Source organism: Ammospiza nelsoni, chromosome 3, assembly GCF_027579445.1.
Source record: "Ammospiza nelsoni isolate bAmmNel1 chromosome 3, bAmmNel1.pri, whole genome shotgun sequence".
Lineage (NCBI taxonomy): Eukaryota > Metazoa > Chordata > Aves > Passeriformes > Passerellidae > Ammospiza > Ammospiza nelsoni.
Genome location: NC_080635.1, coordinates 86,065,438 through 86,090,326, shown reverse-complemented (window position 1 = coordinate 86,090,326; position 24,889 = coordinate 86,065,438).

Below are 24,889 nucleotides of genomic sequence, written 5' to 3'. Positions count from 1 at the left end.
TGCCAAGTATATTTTACATTTCAAAAAATACCTGTAAAGCATGTCTTTGCTTCTGTTAGTGGAAGTAAATTCTTTCTGTGTGCTTGCATTTAACTTTCTCCTGAGAGTTTATAAAGTTTTGACAGCAACTGTCTGAGTAATGGAATGGCAAAACAAAATGCAGTTGTCATTTTAGACACCAACAATAGGAAGCTCAACTTCTTTTTCATGAACCACTGTTCTTGCAGTCAAACTGCTGTCAGATATAAAAATGGCCTTTTATGTGATGGCAGCATTAAGCCCAAAAAAGAAAGTGAAAGAAAAGTTTACCATGAAATAAAATATATGAAAAGTCAGCACAAAAAATATCATTACAGGATGCAAGAAGAATTATAATCATCCTGCTATTCACATTCCCACCAGAAGTGCATCATATTTGGTGCAAAAGAATGACAGTACTTGAACTTAGGCACATCAAGTATTATTTTGGGAAAAAAAAAGGGCAGTAATAAAACTATGATGAAAATACTGCACATATTCTTACACAAGATGGTATGTCCTCTCACAAAGTCCATGCAATTTTTAAAATAAGTTTTGTAATACTTGTATTAGATTATTATATGAACAGAAATGCCCTTTGTAAGAACATGACATGAATTTATTTTAGTCAAGAAAAGGAAACCAGCAAAAATACACTTCAATTATTGCAATGATTTTCTATTACTGGAAATATTTTATTCAGTTCTTGTCATCCTTCTTAACTATAGATAGTAGAAAATAGATTTCAAAGCTGATGATAAGAAATAGTAAAAACAATGAAAGATCCATCTGTGAAAAAGAAAAATATGGGGGAAAAATATTAATTTGAAAATTACAGACTGAAAGACTTTAAAAATGTTGAACATTGCAATTAAAAGTACCACACATTCTCACACATTCTAAAAACAGAAACCGAAAGGTATTTAATGAATAATGAAATAGTAAAAGCAATAGCTGAATTTTAGACGCGTTTCAAGATATAGCTGAGATAAAGAACTTATGGTGTCTCAAAAAAAGCACAATTTAAATATATAAAAATTATTTTTTAATAGTGCAGATAGAACTGACTAAATCTAACAATGGTAGTATATATTTTGACTATATATTATGTAGTACATTGTGTTATAAAATAATTCTGACCAAAATGGAGTAGAGGTGAAACTGTATTGCTTGCCTGATGATATATTTCATGTTTTTTAAATACTGCTGCAGATAATAAGGGACAAGTAAATACTTTCTTTTCAAGACTGGTTGAAATGTTTCTTCTTTTGTTGTGATTAAGAGGGAAGTGGCACATGAATCAAGACTATCACTTATGATCACTGTAAAAGCCCTCACAGTAAACCTGGGGAATAGCAGGAAACAATGTCATGAGTATGAACAGTAGAAGGTAGACTATGGAGTCTGAGAAAAACAGATGCCAGCAACTTTCAGCATGGTGACAGAGGCAGATGGCACTAAGAAGGATTTTCACTCTGCTCCTCCATTGTTTTGACCCTGCTATTAATGCCAACCTAGGAAACACTTCAGAAATATTTCACTAGGCTTATGCAATTTTGAAAAAGTTCAAATTTTCTCATTGAAAGAACCCATAAGTTCATAAAAATAACTACAAAATTGTTCTAACAACTTCCAGAGAAACCTTTCATGTTTTTAGAGTCTGTTTAGGCATAAGATATACAGCTCAGATAACCAGATAATCTTCAACTCAAATATTTTTTGTCATAGAGACTCTGAGAAAACGCTTGTTACAATAGAGTTATTGTAGTTGCTTTCTGTGGTTGTATCACTTCTTTCTTCCAAATAATTTTTTTTCATTATGAGAATCAAGATACTGGGATATATGTAGCATTATTTTGCCCTTCTATAGCAAATGTGCATGTCATGCTACACCACTTCCATTGTAAGTTAGATATTAGTGGCAGTTCTACAATATACAAAGTCTGGGGTCTTCTGCATTTGGCAGAGGAAAGTAAAGTGGACAATGGTGTTGTGCAAGATTTTAACTCTATTGAGTTCAATCTCAACAAGAGAAACAAAACATTTCAACTCAATACCACACTCCTGAGTTTATGGTTTCAAATATTTGTCTTGTGGGAATAAACAACTATCATTTCTGGGTTAATCCTCTTCAAGAAACAAAGACAGGCAAGATTTATCCACTTATTAAAAGAATTCATTTTGTTTCAAAATTTTTGACGTGCCTCCAAAAATCAATCTCAATAAATGTCAAGGAATATGGAGATAGAGGTTATTTGTCTGTGATCAATTTTTATGTGACAAAGTAACAAAATTGTGAGAAATGAATTTTTTAGTAACACAAATCATTCTGAGAAAGAGATAGATGTTCTAAGTATTCTGGGTCTGTATGAAATTGCATTATTTGTTTAGTGAAAAACAGAGTGGTGAGAATTGTGACTATTCTGTCTAGCCTTGGAATATATATGCTTGGTTTTTCCTTATTTACCTTTATACGTGGTGTTTTCCCAAGGGTTTGCCCAATTTTTAAGTTGATTTGCAGTACTCAAATCATCACAGTATGTGTCTCAATTACTTCAATATGTAATAAGGAAAGGTTGAAGAGGTTGTATTATTTTCCCTTGGTGGTGTCTTTCTATCTGTATGCTTCACCATTATCTACATTTCACCAGTTTTTGATCAGAACAGATATAAATCTACAAACCGCTGAGCTTAAAAGATAGTCATAATACAGTCCACTGATATTCAGAAACTACTATGAGAAAGAAGAAAACTGAGTTGATGAATTAATTTGATAAACTTTGTGATCTTATTTTTCTTCTTGAAATCACATTTATTAATGCTAAATATCTGCTAGACGTCTCTTTTTTTTAATCTGTTATATCTCTGAAATGAAAACTTTAATATTTTTGTCCTTAAATTGCAATACTTTATTATACTTGATTAAGTTTATAGTATTGCTGTTGTTCATTATTTCTCTAATGCATTTGCCAAAATTTTGGATCCAAAAAAGTGCTCCCATTTTTTCCCACATGGTGCTTTATTTTAATTTTAAATAATAATAATTTTATTATAATAGCTTTTTTTTCTTTTCATATTGTTAAAATTACATAACCTAGAGAATAAAAAGCTGTAAGACTTATCCTACCAAGATGTCAGATATAAGTGAAATTAATTTCTTCCTAGGATGCAATATGTTTTGCTTTGTTAGTGTGATGCTTTTTTAAAGTAACTAACTTAGATTGGATTTGTTTAGTCAGGCTAGGTAAATCCCACCATTCTGAGGAGGGTAGAGGTAAATATTTTTAGTCATGTTCTGTTAAAGTAAATAAGCAAACAAATCAAAATGAGGTACTAAAAGCAACTTTTTAATAGATTACTCACTTTAAATCTTCCTCCTTAAATAGAAATCTTGAGAAAAATTCCTATCAATTGTGGACAATAATTTCAGATAGTCTTTTTTGTTCTTTTAGAAAAGTTTAAAAAAGCATTTACTGTAGTAGAACTCTAAGGTTAAAAGGAGAAACAACTCACTGCTCCCAAGAACACATCTCTAACATGTCTAAATATTTGGGGTTGTTTTAATATTCTAGTCCCTTAGTAGTGCTCTGTCATGCTGGTTGCAGAAATTTCAATTATATCATCATGTAACATTCAATACCAACTCGTGAATTGCTAGTTTTTTTCCCAGCAATATTTTGCCATACAGTCTTCTTATCTCATAATATAATTGGTGGCATTTGAGAGAATATTTTACTTCAGAAAGATCTAGAATTTGCCATTTTTCTCAGTGTTTATTATTTTCCTAAGTCTATTGAAGTTGCTTAAACAATGCTGGAAAAATTTAAATATTCAAATGCGTTTTTAGCTTAGTAGTAAGGAATAGCATGGTTCATGTGATTAATCTAACAGCAATTTCTAGTAGAGATATTATAAGTTTGTCCTAGAAACAAGAAATGAGGGCATGTTGTGCTCTTCAGTGAGTGTTTAAGTTAGCTCTTTGGCATTGACTAAGTAATCTCCATTATTAAAATGATGTTAAAAATTTTCCTTAGTGAAGTCTTGACAGAGCACTGTTTTAAAACAGAAATGGCCCTTTTAGTCTCTGAGGAAGGAAATCTTTATGAAGGAATACAACCTTTCCTATCTTCCTGGCATTTCATACCTCTAAGAGAATGTGCTAAGTAGTTAAAGCCAATTCTAGAGTCGTCATACAGATGAGGTTGGAAGAGGTCTTTAAAGATCATCAAAATGGAGGAGGGTAGCTCATGAAAAAGTAGACAGAAAATGCTGAGATAGTTAATGTCTTCGTTTCTGGTAGAGTTTGCCTTCATGAATCCCAGGTCCCTCAGGCCAGGGGGAAATATTGGAGATTAGAGCATGATGGCAATAATGTGAAGGTCATGCGTTTGATATCTTTGTGGGAATTCATTAAAGAGCTAGACTCAATGATCTTTGTGGGTCTCTTTCAACTCATACTCTTCTGTGATTCTCTAATTGTGATAACTTATCCTTAGTGGAGGGGAAGGTGGTTAGGGGAGGTTTAGACATCTGAACACACACAAGTCCATGAGGCCTGATGGTATGTACCTTCCAAGTTCCAAAGGACTTGGCTGGTGTCATTGTGGGGCCACTCTCAATTACCTTCAAAATATAATGGTGAATGAGGAAAGTTCCTGGAGACTAGAAGAAGGCAGATACCAGCCCTACCTTCAGGAAGAAGGAGGGTCTGAGGAATTACAGGGCTCACCTCAATTTCTGGGAAAGTGATGAAGCAAATGATCCTCGATACCATTTCCAGGCATTTCAAGGACAAGACAGTCAATGGAAGTGGTCAGAATGGATTTATTAAAGGGAAGTAATGCTGGACCAACCTTACAGCCTTCTATGACAAGATCACTCACTTCACAGGGGACAGTGAATGAAAGGTTGTCTGGATTTTAGTAAGTCTTTTGACTCCCACAATATACTCATAGACAAATGAATAAAATACAGGCTAGACAAAGGAAAATCACGTGGATTGAAAGCTGGCGAGCAGCCACGCCCAGAGGATTGTAATCAGTGGCACTGGAGGCCATTCACTCCTGCAGCAGTGCCCCACAGGTCAAAATTTGTGTCAATATTGTTTAACATCCTGCTTAATGGCCTTGACTAATGGCCTTGGCACAAAACCATACTCTCAGCAAGGCTGCAGACAATACAAGCCTGAGAAAAGTGACTGATACACTAAATTATTTTTCTGCCATTCATAGCAACTTTTACAGTGAGAAGAAATGGATGAATTTCTCTCAAAGTTCAATTGAGAGAAATGAAAACTTCTGCATCCAGGGAGGAATAGACTGAAGTACAAGTATGCTCTGGGTGCTGACTGACAAGAAAGCAGTTTTACTGAAAAGACCCCAGGAAAGCTGGTCAGCACCAAGCTGAACATGAGCCAGCAATGTGCCTTAGAAGAAAAGCTTAACAGCTTCCTGAGCTGCATTAGAAAGAGAAGAAAGGACTCAATGGGACTCTCCTCATGGTGTACCTAGCAAAGTAATGTGAAGAATTGAAGATGGGGCAGAAAGAATCATCATGGTGGCAAACAGTGAAAATACAGGAGTCAACAAGTACAAACTGACATGCAGGAACCTCTCATTCAGGTTATCTAGATTCAAAGCCTGAAGGAACACAGCCATTCAAAGCCTGAATGGACACAGCCCTGAGCAATCTGCTGTAGCTGATATGCTTTAAAAATTATGTTGAACCAGATGATGTCCATAGATCAATTCCAATCTCAGCTATTCTGTGACACTTCTGTCTTATCTTCTTAACTTTTCTCTTTTCTTCCCTTTTATTCTACCACATGTTTTTTAAAACCTCTTCCAATTTTCTAGTGTTTGTCTCCCACATTATGTATATCTTTTGCAAGGCTCAGATTTGCCACTTATTTCTGTGTGATCACTTGCTCTTGTACATGCCTTCCAACGAAGCATAAAGAAAGCTTTCTGGCAGAACACGGCTCCATAGTGTGCTGCCTCCACCCAATGATGTAGTGCACCATAAAGCTGTGAATAGCCAATGAAGCTTAGAGCAGCCTCAGTGCCCCAGTTAATTGCTTGTTCAAGTTCCAAAACAAAGCTGACACCTGTGAAAACTTGGCTTGTGTTTCTTTGTCAACACATATACATCATCCATAAATGCCTTGTTCATACGTAATTGAAGAGATTCATCCATGGAATATCTGCTACATCTTGCTTCTATTAGATGTTTTAAAAATAAAGAGATATTGCAGCACAACAAGGATAATTCCTTATGAATTGCAGTATGTCTCCTTTATGACAAAGAGCCATAAAATTGGTATTGATGATTGATCAGTGTTATTTTAACTGCCTAACAAGAAAAAGGATTATCTGACTGGTAAAGGCTGTAAAATCTTCTTCTATAGTGTTAGCTCCCAGTGCATTCCAATAGCTTAATAAACCTGTTTATCTAAGTACTTTGCAATGCTTAACTCATTTATTACTGTGTCAATAATGACTTCATTACTCCTAGCTCCACAAGTATTCCTTTACTTTAGGCACATTAAGGTTATGGTAAACAATTTAAAACTGAAAATTTTGAGGTGCAGAAATTAGAAGAGAATAAATATTTTTCTCATCAAACCCAATCTTAGCTCAAAAAAACCCCTTTCTTCTGTAACTGGCTATTGAAAAAAATATGAAGAGAAAGAATGTGAAAAAGTGAGAGAGGAGAGGAGAGGAGAGGAGAGGAGAGGAGAGGAGAGGAGAGGAGAGGAGAGGAGAGGAGAGGAGAGGAGAGGAGAGGAGAGGAGAGGAGAGGAGAGGAGAGGAGAGGAGAGGAGAGGAGAGGAGAGGAGAGGAGAGGAGAGGAGAGGAGAGGAGAGGAGAGGAGAGGAGAGGAGAGGAGAGGAGAGGAGAGGAGAGGAGAGGAGAGGAGAGGAGAGGAGAGGAGAGGAGAGGAGAGGAGAGGAGAGGAGAGGAGAGGAGAGGAGAGGAGAGGAGAGGAGGAGAGGAGAGGAGAGGAGAGGAGAGGAGAGGAGAGGAGAGGAGAGGAGAGGAGAGGAGAGGAGAGGAAGGGAGACTGTGATTGCTTATTGAAAAAAGAAGAGAAGGCAGTTAATGACTAGGGTTGAAGCCAGGAATTTTTGAGTTATTTTTCTGCCACTAATAAAACTTATTAATCATATCCTATTGCTATGCACAGTGCTTAAAAATTTTAGATGAGAAACACGAGATTGTTTATGTTGTCTGCTTATGGAGCCCAGCAGTGAAAATTTTTAAAAAATAATGGGACTAGGATAGATTTGAAAAAGCAAATGTGAAGAAGACTAGAGAGAAGGTGAATCTTGAAGGACACAATCCATTTTCATACTGTCTTTCGGTTGTAGCTTTGCCCAAAATGTACAATTCAAAATTCAGTTTCAGCTGCAAGAACCTGCAGCTCTCTGGAAAACATCCATCCTGCATTTGCAATACTGTGCAGGTTCTTAGTTGAAGGCAAACCACCTTTTTTTCAGCACTGTTCTAAAATGTATTAAACTACATCAATTTGTCCCTGAAATTCAGTAGAGATAACAGCACCTGCCTTTCTGAATATGGATATTTGTGCTCTATGAGGTCTTAATTTCTAAATAATTTGTATTGATTTTTTTAAAATTTTGTTCATTTTAAATGTGGTAAAATAAAAGGAAGATGTGATAAAAATAATAATTTATTATAGGTGATAGGAAGGGTTAATTTCATAGCCAGGATATTACATGAAGTCTAGGTAATCATTTCAATTATAATATGGCAATTTTATTTAGATTTATCATTTTTCTGCCCAATTTTTTTCCTTACAAATTTACTGTTATTTGTATGTCAAATTTTATTTAGTAAACTGAAAGAAATGCATCAGTTGCTCTTTAGCATGTTTATATTTCTAGTGAAATAAATATATTGCTCTCAACATTCCATAAAAATCCCTTACAGCCAGGTTGGTATATATTTTCAAGGTTATGATTTTTTTCTCCTTTACTTTGTTTTTGTTCATTTTCCTTTCACTGTTTCTCCTCCTCTCCTTTCAGAAACACTTGCAATATTCAAAAAATGTAAACCAATGCAATGGTCCATCTTGAGACGAAAAATAGCCTGAAACAAAATTCTATAAGGCGTTAACCCCTCCATTCATCTCAGCTGGGGATGTGAAATTAGGCATGTATTCATGGTGGAATATAGCAAATTTTCTGTTACAACATTTGTGATTTTCTTTAGCCCAACACACCGCATTAATTTGTTTCAGTAGTTCTACAGGGAACAATATGATTCCTGTAGTTCTCCCTTTGTGTAGCTGCAGAAAGCAACCCAGATTCCCTGTTTGGGAGAAAACAAATACATATATTTGAAATTCAGATGATGGAAGGGACCGTATTTCGTCCTCAGATGAAACTTTTAATAACTAGTAATAACTGTGGGCTCTTCAGTCATCCAGTGAAAGGAGAAAGTGTTCAATCATGTGGAGTATGAGAATCCTGCCATAGAGAAGACAAACCAATTAATTTTTCTATTTTTTAATTAGAAGCAAATATTCAGATCATTAATATTCCTCCTCTCTGGCCTCACTACATATGGCAAAAAGGAATCAGAGTAACTAGAATGGCATTTACTGTCTATACAACATGATTACAGGAATAACCTCTACTTTTGCTACCCTCCTTTTTTTTCTGATCATTGTAGATTACACTTTCCATCCTTGATTTTATCCTGAGGCAATGTTAAAACAAAATAAATCAACCTACTCTGGATATCAGGTTGGCTTTTTGTAGCCAACCTGCCTATTACCTGTTGGTTTTCACACAAAATATAAGCATGAAACTCATTTCAGAAAAAAAAAAAAAAAAAAAAACCACAGAACAAGAACAGAAATTTGAGAAGTGTTAAGTATTTTATTTGATTTGGGTTTTGGTTGGATTTTTTTTTTTTTTTTTTTGTAGTTTGCTACAGAACCAATTAAGTGACAGTTCTAAGCTGCCCTAGAAAATGAGTGCTTCAGAACAGTGCTTAGATTCACATATGTGATTCTCTTTTTGGAGACAGATATAGAGATATACCTGGTTTAGGTGGTATAGTACAGAGATAGGTATATGGTAGCTATAGAAGAATAAATCTTTCCCTCAAATATGTGAAGCACCTTGTAGATACTTCCTCCTGCACAGAAAATTTAGACAATTAAGTTCCTAATTTCAATACTTTGATTTTGATGCCTAAAATTTATGGGATCAAACAGACCTTTACATTTATATGTGAAGGGAAGCCAGCCCCACATCATTCACATCTTCAATATACCTAGTATTTTAAGCACTATACTAGGATCTGCTGCTAGCAATCAAAGTAATTTATTTCCTCAGTGACACAGTCAACCTGAAAATCCATGATATGGCTATACTAATTTCTGATCCAATTGTCCAGTAGGTTTTGGAAAGTTGTTACTTTTTAAGACAACCAAATAAAATTACAGTTATATTTGTCACGAATTAATCTCTACATAGAAGATGTCAGACTGTTTTGCAGTACACTGACACAATGTGCAGAGGGGGGAAACCAGAAAAAAAGCCCTTTGAATAACTGCAATAGCTATTTCTCTTTCCTAGAACCAGCTTGCATAATCGTTATACTTGTGTGGATGGTGCATGTAGTATCATAGTGAAAAAACCTCTAAACTTTGGACAAGAGCCCCCTAACAGTCATTTTAACATTGTTTAGCTTTCATGTGAGTATATAATATGCCAATAGAGCAGCACAAAGTACCTTATAGGTCCTTGAAACACAGAAAGCACTCGGAGTTATTTGGTTGGTTAGTTTTGGTTTTTTACAGTTTCTCCAATGGAACTCTTCTCTAGATTATATATTGATATGGGCATTTACCACCAGACCTTTTTGTGACCCAAACAGCTGTTCATTGCCTTCTTGCTGCTTGAAATACTGTGTTGGAGCACAGGGAAAAGACTCCTTCCCTATTTGTTCTTAAAAATCACTTCACTACCCAGCAGAATGGTGGGCTTTTTTCAGAGATATTCTTTTCAGGGGTAGAATACAAAACCTACTCAGCCCTTCTTAATACCCCCAGTTTTACAATAAACTTCTAAAATATTTATCAGGGAACAGTTTCTCGCAGTAAAGGTTTAAAATCAGTCTTAATTGTGGTAATTAAAAATCACTGCCTTAATTCTGCAATACTGTAGAAATGAGTTATTTGGGTTATTTCCTGCCATAATTAATGAAGACGAAGTTCAAAGTGGAGTGTTTTGCTAAGTGAATGAACAGTGCAGTGTATGTAGAAAAAATGATGCTGTGTCTATAGCAACTTATCCCTAAGGAATGTATTAAATGGCAAAGTGCCAACAAATTACAACACGAATAGATTGACAGAAAATTATTGAAAGATTCTGCAGATCTGCAATGTGAACCAGAATACATTTAGAAAATGAGTAGTACAATTATTTGGCAAATTAAACACAAAATCATTTAATTTCTGTAGTTTGACAAGATTCTCAAGCATGGATGAGAGTTAGATAAGAACATATTTTACCTCATGGTGGTGTTTACTCTATGTATTATTTAGCACTTAATTTAGCTTATTATTGATCTCATGCTTTTCTTCCCAGTAGCTGCCTTCCAGTCCTTTGTTGCTACTTCATATTTTATTTAACTGCCATGTCATGGTAGCTCTGTGCCAGTGCTGTGCATGTGATGTCACACCAATGGCAACTTGAATGTGGAATGGGAGTGTTAAATCAGATGCAAAAAAAAGTAATACAAAACAATGCTAAATAATATGGACATATTATTTCCCTTTAAAAACAACAACAGAAAAAAAAAAAACCTGAACAAATAGTCATTTAGACAATATTAAGAGCAAGGAATGGAGATAATAATTGTATTTGAAACAGTATAATTATCACATCTGAGTGTTGGGCTAAACATGGCTTAAACATAGCAATTTGGGTTTCAGAATATGTCACCTTAAATAACTCTTCTGAACATGCTGCAATTGGTACAATTCCAAGTATTATATTCTTTACTCTCTCTTTATCCCATTTTATTCCATTGTTCTTCAGTGTGACCTAACATTGCCTCTCTGTTCTTCTCTCCTGACTTGGTTTGCAACCTTGTCAAATTGCCTTACACAGAACAGGCTTGCTTTGTCACGCTATTTCTACAATTTTTTTATTAGTTCAATCTAAGAGAAAAATTTCTTTTGTTTCTTTCTGGGAATCATCTGTTATCTATCTTTCTGGTAATCATCATGTTTGTGAGGTATTTTAACTTCAAAGCATTTTGATGTGCAACAGAGCATTTCCATCCTTAAACAAAGACATGTGGGTTCATAGTAAATCAGGGGTTGGTCCAGGGTCCTTAAAATGGGCACATTGTTTATTTTTGTCTTAGCCAGGCTATTGCTACCTAGTATTGGCTTGGGCAATAGTTACTCACTTTCTACTCTCATTAGAAAATTACTTTTATTCAATACAAAATAAATAAAATATTTTGTGACAGACTATGATATAACACAAATTTAGACCTGATAATTTCATACTGACAATTTTACTTCTCCTCTCATATTTAAGATGTTCCTATTAAAAATATTAAAAAGAACTTGTAAGGCACATTTTTTTACCATATATAACAAAGTACTACTATATGGATGCCATCTAGGAAAAAAAATACAAATAGTAATGACTGCAAAATTTTAGTTTGAAAGTCCAGCATGGAAAGATGGGATGACAGAGTAATGTCAGAATAATTATAGTATCTGGTCTGTAGCTGGTAAAATCAAATCTAAAAAGAGTACCACTTGCCTGATGAAAAGGTCTTCTCATGCAGATGAGATGACAGTGTTCCAAGGAACAGAAAACTACCATGTTTCTGTCCTCATCTAAATTTTCACACTGCTGCCAGGGGGTAGGAAAAACTGTCATTTTCTTGATAACTTTTTTCCTTTGCATTCGTCTTGGAACACTATAGTCTAAAAAAATAATTACTTTGGGAGAAGACAATGGTGAGAGGTATTGTTTAATTGGGAAAGTCAGTGAGGTAAAGAAAAAAAGGCTGAAAAAGTTCTTTGAAGTCCTGTAGGGAGATACCCTCCAGGGTGAGGAATATGAAATTTTATCACTTCCTGGACAGTATTGAAAGAATGCTTTTAGACAGAAGGCTGCTATGAATTTTTACATAGACTAAATTAAAAATTTTGAGATCAAATCAGAAGGGGATTATGAATGTCCATAAAGCTCAGACCATACTGCAGAGCATATTCATGTATCTCTGCTTGATCATAGCACATTTGCATTTCATTAAAGTATTAAATTACAATATTTGCAACAGATGTTCAAGCAATATATGTACCCCAGAAAAACAAACTACATGCATATTGTACAGAAAACTTGATATCTCTATACTATACGCTTTTTATTTTCATATTTATAGACCAAAGAAAAAAGTCACACTCTTTCAAGGAATCACTCTTCTGTCCTCTTTTGCTCAGAAAACAATATGCAGTACCTCCAGTACAGCACATATACTAACTTTTGATTTCTTTCACCTTTCATATTTCAAAAGTGTCTTAGAGTTTTCAGAATCATATGGATTCTGCTCAATATTTCCTCCTGCACTACCTCTTCTTTCAGTACTTCTGTGTTTCATAATTTAAAAAATTCTCAATTCGTTTCTTTCTTTGTTTGGGCTGGGAACTGTAGAAGACATATTTCTAGCACTTTGTGCCTTAAATGTATCAGATGGCCTGAGGAACTTCAACCATGGATACACAGAGGTTGATGGCAACAAATACTTCAGTTCATCTGACCTTTAATCAAAACTTGTTATCTGCTTGATTTCATAACTTCTAACTGTGATGTACTAGTCAATGGTAAAATTGACCTGAATTTTCATAACCAATTATGCTTAAAATAGGTATATTTAGAATTCAGACAGGCATCCTAAAAGACCTAAGTAGAAAAAACAGCACAGGATAATAAAACATGAATTAAGATAGTAATACTGTTTGAATGCCTTGATGACCTAGCTCTGCTGTCTGAGAGGCTTGGATGTCTAAGTCAAAGCCAGTAATCCTTTGCTGGCTGAACAAACAATGGATAGTCATGTCACTCTGAAGTATGTGTCAAAGACAGATAAGAACTGCCCTCTTAAGATGCTTGTATTTCTGGAAGTATCTGTGTTTTTCTTTTTTTCTGTCAACAGTGAAAAATGCCCATACTCATTAATTTAGTATCATTTTTATTAATAGTCCAGCTATCTAGATTGGTATTATACCATATAGTAAGTGACAACTTTATCAGTCATTTTGAATTTTGGAAAACTGTAAATATTTATCTTTGTATTGTTTTATTTTATGAAATGTACTTTTTCTAAGGAAGAATGTCTTGTCTGAACCAAACGATTTTTTAAAAATAACTATAAATAGAAAGAATATCTTGTTATGAAAAGTGATTTTGTACTTTATGCATAGCCACTGTTCTGCAGGAAATTTGCGTTAACCAATCATCTTACTGTACCTACAGAAAAGCATCCTCAGCTCCCTTTTTGTCCAGCTAGTGGAGGTGATGGTGTAAAGTTTCGTATTTATACTCATTTGCTAAATCCACTGTGATTTAATTCTCTCTTGGAATTCTTTGGAGGAAATAATTTTCCTGATACAAGTACTGCAGACTGACGGTGTTTTTACGGCAGAATCAATCCATGGTCTTATTCTACAGTATTTTACTAGCTTGTTTCTATCCTCTTTCAGGGTTATGTAGCCAAAGCAGCATCATCTGAAAATAAAGTCACTCTCAAAGGTCAATTGTTGCACACCTTCTTCCTACCAAGTGGGGATAGAGGAGGCCAAATAACCAGACTATTTTTATCCACCATCACTGGGGAGTTTCTAAACCAGCAGAATTTTCATTCTGATTTTTCCATTGCACTTCTGGCTGCCAACAGTCTTGATGTCTTTGTGATATTAAACAAGTATCTGAAAATTATCTTCACTCCTTTTTGCAAGATAGTGATATACAGTTTATAAGAAAATTAATCAATTGTTGTATTTGCCATCTATGTGAGTTCAAATCATGCTAATGGAATAGTTCAAGAAAAATGACAATAGGATACTATCTAAATCTATGATGATAAAAATTCAGACAGGGGTTTAAATTTTTGATGCAGGCAGATGTTATTGGGAAAACTAAAGAGATTTGTAAATATGATAATTTTAATCAACACTGTTTGTCTGGGGGTTTTGTCTACTTAATCATTGGTATTGTCCCTCTCCAAAGGGCAAAGAAATAGCTGTTTTTTAATTAGTAAATTTAAAAATAATAATATTCTAGAAATATGACATATATACTTGTCTTAGTGAGAAGTTACAGGGAATACACATTTAAAAACCTATAATAAACAAGATCTAAAGTTCAGAAAAGAAGTGGAAAATTAAAATCACTATGAAGATATCTGTGGCTGGAATTTGGTCTTTGGCATCCATGTATAAACCTGGAAAATATGGAAATACTCTGGCTTTCCTCACACTTTTCAGATCAGATTCTGAATTCTACTTTTAGTTGATGTGGAAAATATAATGCTTAGATGATGCTTACTGATTTCTTCCTTGTTGTGTTGATATCTACAGAAATTGGACATATTGTTCTGGCAAAATGAAAAAGTTACTATAACACAATGCATGAAATTCTGTACTTTATCCTGTATCAGAATAAAGAAATACAAGAGAGTGCACTCTTTTCAATTCCTTTCCCTACTTACAACTATAGTCATTAGGATTTGAAAAGCATTTTTCATTTTAGAATTTATTTAGGACTGATAAGGGTAAAATTCTTCAATAATTGCAGTATTAGAAATAGCACTTTGAATTTCAGTTTTATAGATCAGATTTTTAGTAGTCTCAAATCTACCAGCTCCTATCTAAACACTTTTCTAATTAGCTTTCTGCTTCATTTTATTTATTCCGTTTTCTTTTTTTCCCCTGTAGTAAATTTAGTCCATTTGGTACCCTTCCTTTATTACACCTGAGCATTACATAATGTAAGCATAAAGTCTGATTAATTTATAAATCAGTGTAGATGGGCACTCATGACTCATATGTGAACATAGGGGAGTGCTTGCTATAATAAACACCAAGAGTTTCTATTATACAGGTTATGCAGTTTTGTTATTGTCACTATTATATCAATCTTACATTGTCAAACCAAGGTAAAAATGTTTAAGAAAACATCTACAGCCTGCAGGTAAGTACATGAAGACAATGAAAATAGCAAACAAATAAAACACCCCCTTTTAGAGTTCCCACCATCTGAAATCAAATCACCATTTTTCATTATGTTAACCTAAGGTTGACATTAACTCTGTCTTCTGAATGCATAGCAAAGAAAAAGTACATTATGCAGGGAAAGGAGCTCTTACAGTTTTGTTTGTTTTGCTTCACCATGGGACAAATGTGTCAGAACAAAAATGCTGTTTCAGCTGGGTAGACTATTACACTTACACAGAGAAATTCAGAAATCATGACATGTTCCTAGGCTGAGTGTAAATAAATAAAAGGATAGGGACACAAACAAAGCCAACACCAGAGCGGTGGGGGCTCAGTGAGTGGACAGTGATACGCACACCTTTCTGTTTGCTGAGCCTGAAGATTACTGATATATTTACTTATGCTCTTCTTAAAAACTGAACAAACAAGGCATTTCACTGCTGGGAATTCTGCCTGATAACCACTCATTCATCTCCATGCATCAAAATACATACGATCAAAGTGTTAAACACTTTCCTTAACAGTTTAGGATAAGATAGTTGGGTGTGACCTAAATGTGGCCTTCCAGGATCTGAAGGAAGCTTACAAGAAAGAGAGGGAATTTTTACCAGATCACCTAGTGAAAGGACAAGGACAAATGGTTTCAAACCTAAAGAGGGTAGGCTTTAGGTTTGAATAGTTTTTTTTTAATATCAAATAGATTTGATATTAAGAAGAAATTCCTTTCTATGAGGATGGTGAGGTACTGGAACAGGTTTCCGAGAGATGGTGTGGATGTCCCATGCCTGTGTTTAAGGTGTTTAAGGCCAGGCTGGGTGGACTCTGAGCCAGTATAGGGAAAGATGCCCTCGTCTGTGGTGTGAGGATTTGAGCTAGATAATCTTTAAGGTCCGTTTTTAGCCCAGGCCATTCTACTATTCCATTATATTATAAATAACATAGGGTTATTGTCAGATTATTAAGAGATGCCACTGCTCAAATTAAGGTGCAAATGCCACAATCAATAGTACAGATTTTATTTAACTGTAAAAGCAAGAAAGAAATGGGAAAGGGGGGCAGGGATGAAGAGGGAGAGACTGAGAGAAATCAAGCAGAAGATAGTCTGATCTACACCTGTGGGTCCTGTGGCATCTCCCTGGTCCTTCTTCATTAATGTCCTCTCTCAGTTGTAGGGGTCTCAGAGTGGTTCTTCTTAGGCAACACCTTTTATATAATCTTTATATAGCCCAAGTCCTGGGTGTCCACAGGTCATAGATGCTGTTTTCATAACTTGAGATGTCATGTGTATAAGCATTGCTTATTCACACATTGCTTCCTTTCCCACAGTGTGCCATAGAGGGAATTTTTTGCCTGGATGCACTAAGTAAGGAGTGCTAAGCAGACCTCAGCTTTACTAGGCTTGGAATTAGTGCCTTCCTGCTGCAATTTCCTCTCTTCTGTCCTTATCTCAAGTTCCTGATGTGGTGGTTTATCTTATGGCAAATTCCTTCAGTGGCCTTAACAGTGTTGAAGGCAATTGTGTTAAATCTGTTACACTTAGAGGTAATGATAAAAAATAAAACATCATATGGAGGGTTTTTTCTTATAGGCTTATATTTTTCTCAGGGATTATACATAAAAGATACATCTGATGGCTGATGATATATCGTATAAATAAGCTCTCTGCCTTCATTTTAGTCTACATAAAAAAGGAATGCTCCATTGCAGGGTGATGAGAGTAGTGTCTGAGTCATGCCTAGGCACTGCCTGGGACAAGCACAGGCTCATTAAATTGGAGAATCACTTTGTGTTGGAGAGGACTCCTGAGGTTACCTCACCCACTGCACTGCTCAGTGCAGGGCAAAATGAATGTTCGTTCCCTCATCCTGTTATTTGATTTATAATTCATAATGCCATGGGAAACATTCTGGCAGGACTTGACACACACTTGGAAAACCTCCGATGGTGATAACAACGTTAAATATTATTCACGTCATACAGTAGAAAATTTCCATTTCCAGGTAAACCAAGCAGCATTTTTCAAGAGCACTGTATATCCACTACCTGTGTCTATTGAATCCTCTAATAAGCACTCTATCTTCTGATAGAAAAACTGTAGTAGATAGCTCTTATCCCTCAGCTAGAATAGTCGGAATTTAGAGCAACAGGAGCAGATATGATCTCCAGAACTTTATTAACTATTATTTCTGGCCTAGAATAATTATTTGATAATGGCTCAAATTAAAATGTAGAATGAGAACTGAGTAACACTGTCAATATATTTTGTAGATTCTAAGGCACTCCTATTATTTTGTAGCCAGCGGACAGCTCAGAATTGCTATTGTTTGAATTATTGCAGAATGACATGTAGAGCTGAAATAGCTTAATAATATATCTACAACAAGTCTGCCAATTACATCTCAGATGTGCATGAAAGATAAATAAACCATAAATCTCACTCCATTTCACAAAGATAAATGAAATGTCTGGTTTATTAAAGGTATGTCAAAATAGAGGTATTGTTCTTTGGTCTGAACACAGACAATGGGTTAACACTTACTGAATTTTAATCAAGGTCAGACAGTGGATCTGTGAAAATGCCATAATAATCTATGCAGAAAATAACAAACTAACACCTAATGATTTTTTGTGGTCCTTTTGACAATCACTTGGGATATGTCAGATACCAAATCCTAGTGTAAGTGGCATGATAACTGCATGGTACTTGGGAGCTAAGGTGCTTAGGAGCTTTGAAGATAGAAGTCATTCTACTTGTAGCTAAACTGTGAAATTGCAAAAGAGTTATTCTGTTCTCATTCTGTTTTGTCATGGAAGGGCTTGATTAACACATTTGTGTGTTTCTATATAATGTAGTCAACACTAGTCACTGAAATGTCCTCCTCTGACAGAGACTCTTCATTTGGTCTTCACACTCTTCCTTCTACAGAGCACAGACACTTACTAGCTCAGCTCTGATTGTTCTGTAATTTTGTTAGTGATAATGTTCACAAAAGGGAAGAGAAACTGTATCTACCTCAAACACTGAATAAGAAGGTCCTCCATTTTCATACTTAAAGCCTTCAGACACCTGACATCAAAAAAAATTATTCACTCTTTAGTCGAATTCAGGCTTTATTATTATGGTATATGTCTTTTGCTGATTAAATATGATGTATCTTTACATCAATATTTATTTAGAAATCTTTGAACTTAAAAACTTTTTTTTTGTTTCCACAAAGGGTTTATGCAGTAAAGTAAGAAAAAGAAATCCTTCCATTTTGACTTCTGGAATTTAGTTCAGAGCTGAACTGGGCTCAGCCTGCTTCAGGTGCAGAGTCTAATATGAAATATTAGGAGGATAAATGACAGATAAAATTATTTCTATCAAATGGATCAATATGGCATTAGCATTGACTTAATTTCTGCTTGCTTCTTATCTGGAAATAAAATATAGGTAATATCTTAAGAGATAAACAAATATTTAACCACTTATAATTTAATGTCAGGTCTGAGATATTCAGTTTCAAAATCATTTCTTGTAAAGTAAAATTAATTATTCTCTGGATAGTTATAACTTATGTACCAAGTTTATCTTCCTCAAAAATTTTCACTATCAAAGAAAAATTATGCTAAATTCTCAAACATTGAAACGTTAGAATTATTCTATTGTTCCTAAACTAAAAGATTCATTATAAAAAATAAAAGGGATTTACTTCACATTTACATATTTAGCATGCTTTTACTGTGCTTGCAATTACTCTTATGTGGTAGATGCTATCTATCAGTGCATCAAAAATAGAGTCATATGATGAAAATTAAATGCATCATAAAAAAGCAGATATTAATACTATTAGAAACTTTAGAAGCACCATTATCATTTGAATATACTTGCATATCTGAAAAGCCTCACTGACTTACCAGATTTTATTCATTTAACAAATAAGTTTGATTCAAACTTGTGCTGGTTTTGTCTGAGATAACTTTATTCAGTGTGAAATATTGTGCTATGTTTTGGATCTGTGATGAACACAGGGCTGATAACACAGAGACGTTCTCATTGTTGCTGAGCAAGACTTGCACAGAGCCAAGGCCTTTTCTGCTGTTTGCTCTGCCACACTGGTCAGGAAACTGGGGGTGAGTGGGAGGGGAGGCTGGGAGGAGACACAGTCAGGACAGGTGACCCAAACTCACCAGAGGGATATTCCAGACCATCATGCTTACTATACAAAGTGGAGGGAAGAAGGAGGCAGGAGGACATATTTGGAGTGATGATACTTGACTGGCCAAGTAACCAATGCACATGATAGGGACCTGATCTCCTGGAGAGTGCTGAATAATTGCCTGCTCTTGGGAAGCAGTGAAATAGTGTCTTATTTCGTGTTGTTTGTGTGGTTTCTGTATCAAACTGTCTTTATCTCAACTCACAGGTTCCATAACTTTTACCCTTCCAATTCTCTCCCTGACCCTGCTGGTGAGAGTGAGCGAGTGGCTGTGTGGGGTTTGGTTGCTGGTTGGGGTTGAACCACAGCCACTGCAAAAGCAGACCCAAAAATCTAGTCTGCTGGTTTCCTAGGCATCTGTTCATTCTACTGATCTACAAAATTATGCACCGTGATATTGAATTTTATCTACCTTTGTGACTATATTATTCACTGTCCTTTTCTAATGTCTATCTTGATGTTTAAGATCTTTGCCTGACATGAACTAGCTAAAACAAAATTATATTCCCTAAAGTTTAGCAGAGTTTAGAACATTTTTTCTAATACCTTGGCAAATACTCAAAGTGAAAATAGAAAGGCATTAAAATTGCAATGCACAGGAATTCTACCTGGAATAAAACGGTATTGAAATATCTTCTCAACTGCTTCTGAACTGCTCAAACTTGTAAGCTCCAGCTCAAACAAAAAGGCAAATTCTTGAGATTAGAAGTGCAAACTTCTAAGTTTAAATACCAATTTCTGTAGGTGTCCAACTGTAGAAGGGTTTACTTGGTTGTCCAGAATGCAGCCAAGCATCTCAAGGCTTTGCATGTCTGGGTAACACAGTCTCAATGGCTGTCTTAAGCTTAAGCATTTGCTTTCCATCAGATTTCGCTTTATAAGCTGCACCCTGAAACCTGAAGGATTTGATATTCATTTTCCCATTACGGATCATATTACAGAATGACTGTACTGCAGTCAGTGTGGGAGGAAAAATGTATATTTCACTACTTCCTGTTAAAATCTTTCCCAGTCGTATAAATAACTTTAATATTAATTGGGGTAAAAAAAATGGTTGTCCCTAGCCTCAAGAATTTACGTCAGATAGGATAACAAAAGACATTTTGGTTTTCCATCTTTTTCCTCAATAATAACTCCAGCAGAGCTCTGTTCCATATGAACTGACAACGCTGCTTGCTGGAGATGACTTTTTATTACCATGTTTTGAAATATGTCATGTCACATCTGAGACATCTTCTCACAAAAATGATCAGCATCTATTGCCTCATGACCAAATTGCTACATCTATCACTAAGCAAGATAGCCAGCCCTAATTTCATTTTTCTTATTTAACTGAGTTATTATGTTTATGGTCCAGAAAAAAATCTCAATTTTTGTGTGAAACTGAATTAATATGAATTTTGGAAATCACTGTTGCTAATAGTACTTCCAGATAATAACCAAAATGGATTAACCAATGAAGTGTAAAAGCACCATGTGATAAAGTAACGACATACACAGGAGAGCTGACATTGTACATAGATCTATGAGCCTTAAACAAAGCAATCAAGCAAAAAATGGAACAGATGCCCAAATCTGTGATGTAACAAATGGATTAACTGATGTCAGCATTTTAAGCACACTGAATAGTTCTTGAGAGTACTGCCCAAAGAAATGTCAGTGTTAAAGTGCATTTATTACCTCACTAGGGAGATATAGATTCACTCAGTTACCCTTTGATTCTTGAGCTCAATGGCTTTTATAGAAGCACAGCCATTATATAAATTATATGTTTAAAATTGTTTCACCTTGATGAGATTAAAAAATTCTTTTCAAGATGGTCGTTTTAGCTTTTTGACCTACCACAGAATTTCAAAACAGGAAATTACTTTAATATCAAAGAAAAATAAGAAATTAAGGCAAACTTCAGAACATTTAATTTTTCTGGTATATATTTGCTTGAGTGCTATATTTATAGTGACTAGATGAAAACAGTTATTTTAGTATGATTTTTTTTTGTTCCATAAACTGTTGTCACAATTTACTCTCACTTGTCCCACTGAGATACCATTTGCTTATCTGAAAGCTCTGTCAAATACTTTTTTTTTTTAAATTTTGGGGGGAAATAATATAATAGATTTATTTTCTGACACATCCACAACACTCTCTTTACTTTTAAAGTGATAATCTAATTAAGAAAATTTCTAAAAGTGTCTGCACTAAGGAATTTTAAAGAAAGGCACTGAAAGATGAAATTGCTAAAATTTTACAATTGCTCTTATTAAATGGTAATGGGTTAAAGCAAGACATTTTACTTTTCAGGAAATCACTTGAATGAAGACTGACACTAATAAATATGTAAGGCTAATTACTTTAGAATTAATGATTAAAACCAAAGGAAATTACTGGACCAAACAGATAATTGGAAAAAACTTTAATGTTGCTGTATTAGGTTTGCATGGCCAAGCTTTGGTAGCAGGGGGCTATGGGAATGCCTACTGTGAGAAGCTGCAGAAGTTTCTTCCATGTCTGGCAGCCTCAAAGTCGGACATGCTGCTGGACAAAGCTGGGCCAATTAGAAATGATGGCAATTGGTCTGTGATAACATAGTTAAGAGGGAGAAAAAAATAGTAATTGCACAGTTGTAGTTTTGGTCAGAGGAAGTGGGGAGCGAACACGTGAGAGGAACAGCCCTGCAGACTCCAAGGTCAGTGCAGAAGGAGAGGGAAGAAGGTGCTCCAGGTGCCAGAGCTGAGGTTCCCCTGCAGCCTGTGGTGATGTTACTAAAATCAGATGGCTAGAAACTTTCTAATAGAGTTTTGAGTATTAGATAGCAGGCATTCTTTATTGCAGTATGCTGGTCTCTCAGGGAATCCTTCCTTCATTCAAGTCTCCTGAGCAGCAAGTGAACAGTTTTTAACATACACACTGAGTTCATATTCATTAGCTATCTCCACTTCCTTTGACTTTATTTGACATAGCCTCACGCCTTATCAGAAGTCCTTATTTGGTTCTTTGGGGTCTGTCTTCATGTCCAGTGTCCTTTTTAGATAGCTGTTCTTTGACTCTGGCTTTTGAGTAAGAGCAATATTGCTGTTTTGCATAATTTCTACTTTGTTGGTCTTGCAGAGCTGAGCTGGCATCCTGCTTGCGTTTTGCATGACTTATGTTTGCCAAAGTTACATCCTTTATCTATTTCTACACGGCTGTGCTGTTCTGTTCTACTGATCATTATAAGAATAAAGTGTTGTTTTCTTCTACTATCCGTATGATGTTCTGTTCTACTGATCTTATCCTTGAGGCAGCTGTGCCCCTGCAGCCCACTGTGAGGGGTTGATATAAAGTACCTCTGAGTACGTGAGTACCTCTGTGGGGATGCAGAGATCCACCTGCATCATGTGGGGGAGACCCATGCCAGAGCAGGAGGATCCCAGGGAGGAGCCTGTTACATTTTGGGGGGCCTGTGGAAAGAGGAGCCCACACTAATGCAGCCTGTCCTTGAGGGACTGCACCCCATGGCAGAGTGATCCACTCTGCAGCAGTTTGGAGAGGAGTGTTACCTGTGGGATGGGCTCATGTTGGAAAGTTCAGGCAGAACTACGTCCTGTGGGAGGGACACCACAGAGAAGGGAAGGACTCCTCTCCCTGAGCAGTGGCAGAAGCCATGGGTGATGAACTGACCTTAACTCCCATTCCTGTCTCCTTGCACCGCTGGGGGAGAACTTAGGGCGGGGAAGGTGGTAGGGGTGGGTGGATATTGTTTTTAATATCTTATTTTACTTCTCATTATCCTGCTCTAATTTTACTAGTAATAAATTCATTTAATATCTATAATTTGAATCTATTTTGCCCATGATGGTATTTGATGAGTGATCCCTCTCAGTCTTCATCTCGACTCATGAACCCTTTGTTAAGTTTTCTCTTCCCTGCCCAGCTCTGGAGGTGAGTGACAGAGAGGCTTTGGTGGGTGCCTGGAATCCAGCCAAGGTCAACTCACTACATTCATCAAGGAAGAAAACTCCCTTCTTGTAAATCTGTAAACTGAAAACCATACATGGAGTCACAGGAAGTAACAGCAGGAACACTCAGTCATTATTTCAATGCAAATCTACACATTAAATATACATTTCCTCTTATTCCATTTCTCCTCTGAAATGAATCAAGTTATCTTCAGTTTAGGCATTTTGAAATCCAGTTTGCTAAATAAACTGTTGACAATTCAAGTAGGTAAATTTCACTTTTGGAATAGGCAGTTTGAGCTTTCTGCATTGAGACCCTTTACATGAATGGAAATAAACAATCCCTTGCTCAAGAGGTACATGCTTCACTGCCAGAGCACCTCCTGTACTACAAAGAGTTGCTATTCTTGAAGAAATATGAATTCTGTCAAAAGTACAGACCAGAAGAACAAAGACCAGGTGTGATAGCATAACAGTGGAGAAATTCTTTTAGGTGCAAACTAATTCAGTTCTAATTTTTTGGTTTTTAATCAAACATTTATGCTACTTCTGGACTTACCAACAGTGATGAAGAGCTCCTGTGCTAAAACAAAACCATTCTGTGTACTACCCTGATACAAACTGAAAGAGTTAAAAAGTATATCAGATTCACAGGCATGGGTCACATCTCTTTCAACAGGCATATCTGGAAAAGCATCACTTAAAATTATTACATTTACAGGATAAAAAATGATGAATGAAATTATATCAGTCAGCATGGCCAAAGATTCTCAAAAATATTAACAGAGGAAAATAAGCTGGGTATCAAATTTATTAATACAAAATCTGTAATGGAAGAATAAGGAACCATAAAATATTCACACTAAATATTTTTTGTGAACCAAGAACTTGCTGGCAGGGCTTTACAGAGGTTTCTGTACTGTGGGTAAGACGCACAGGAAAAACACCAACCAGATATTCTCATGAGATCAGGAATTTGGCAAAAGGTTTTGTACAACATCCAATCAACACAAAACAATCCTCACAGCATTAATTTGGCCTATTTAACTCATCACATTTTAAACCTATTTGAAGTTAAGTTACTTGAATAGTTCCCAGAAGATGAAATGAGAAGAAGAAAGAGAGAAAAGCAAAAAGATAAAAAATACATAGAAAAATACATGTAGCTACCAACTAACTCTTGAGTTCCAAGCATATTCAGACAGAAACTCCAAGGGCAGGGTAGGATTGCTTACCTCATGCTCAGCCTTAAAAACTCTTGTGCCCCCTTGCGCCCTCCCCCCAGGTGGCACCTCTGGTCACTGGCTCAGGTGCTGGGTTGGGCGAGAGAGGAGCCCTGCCCTGCTGTGCCCGTGGTCAGTGACTGGCAGCTGTCAGTTGAGCAAGAGAGGAGCCCTGCCCTGCTGTGCCCGTGGTCAGTGACTGGCAGCTGTCAGTTGAGCAAGAGAGGAGCCCTGC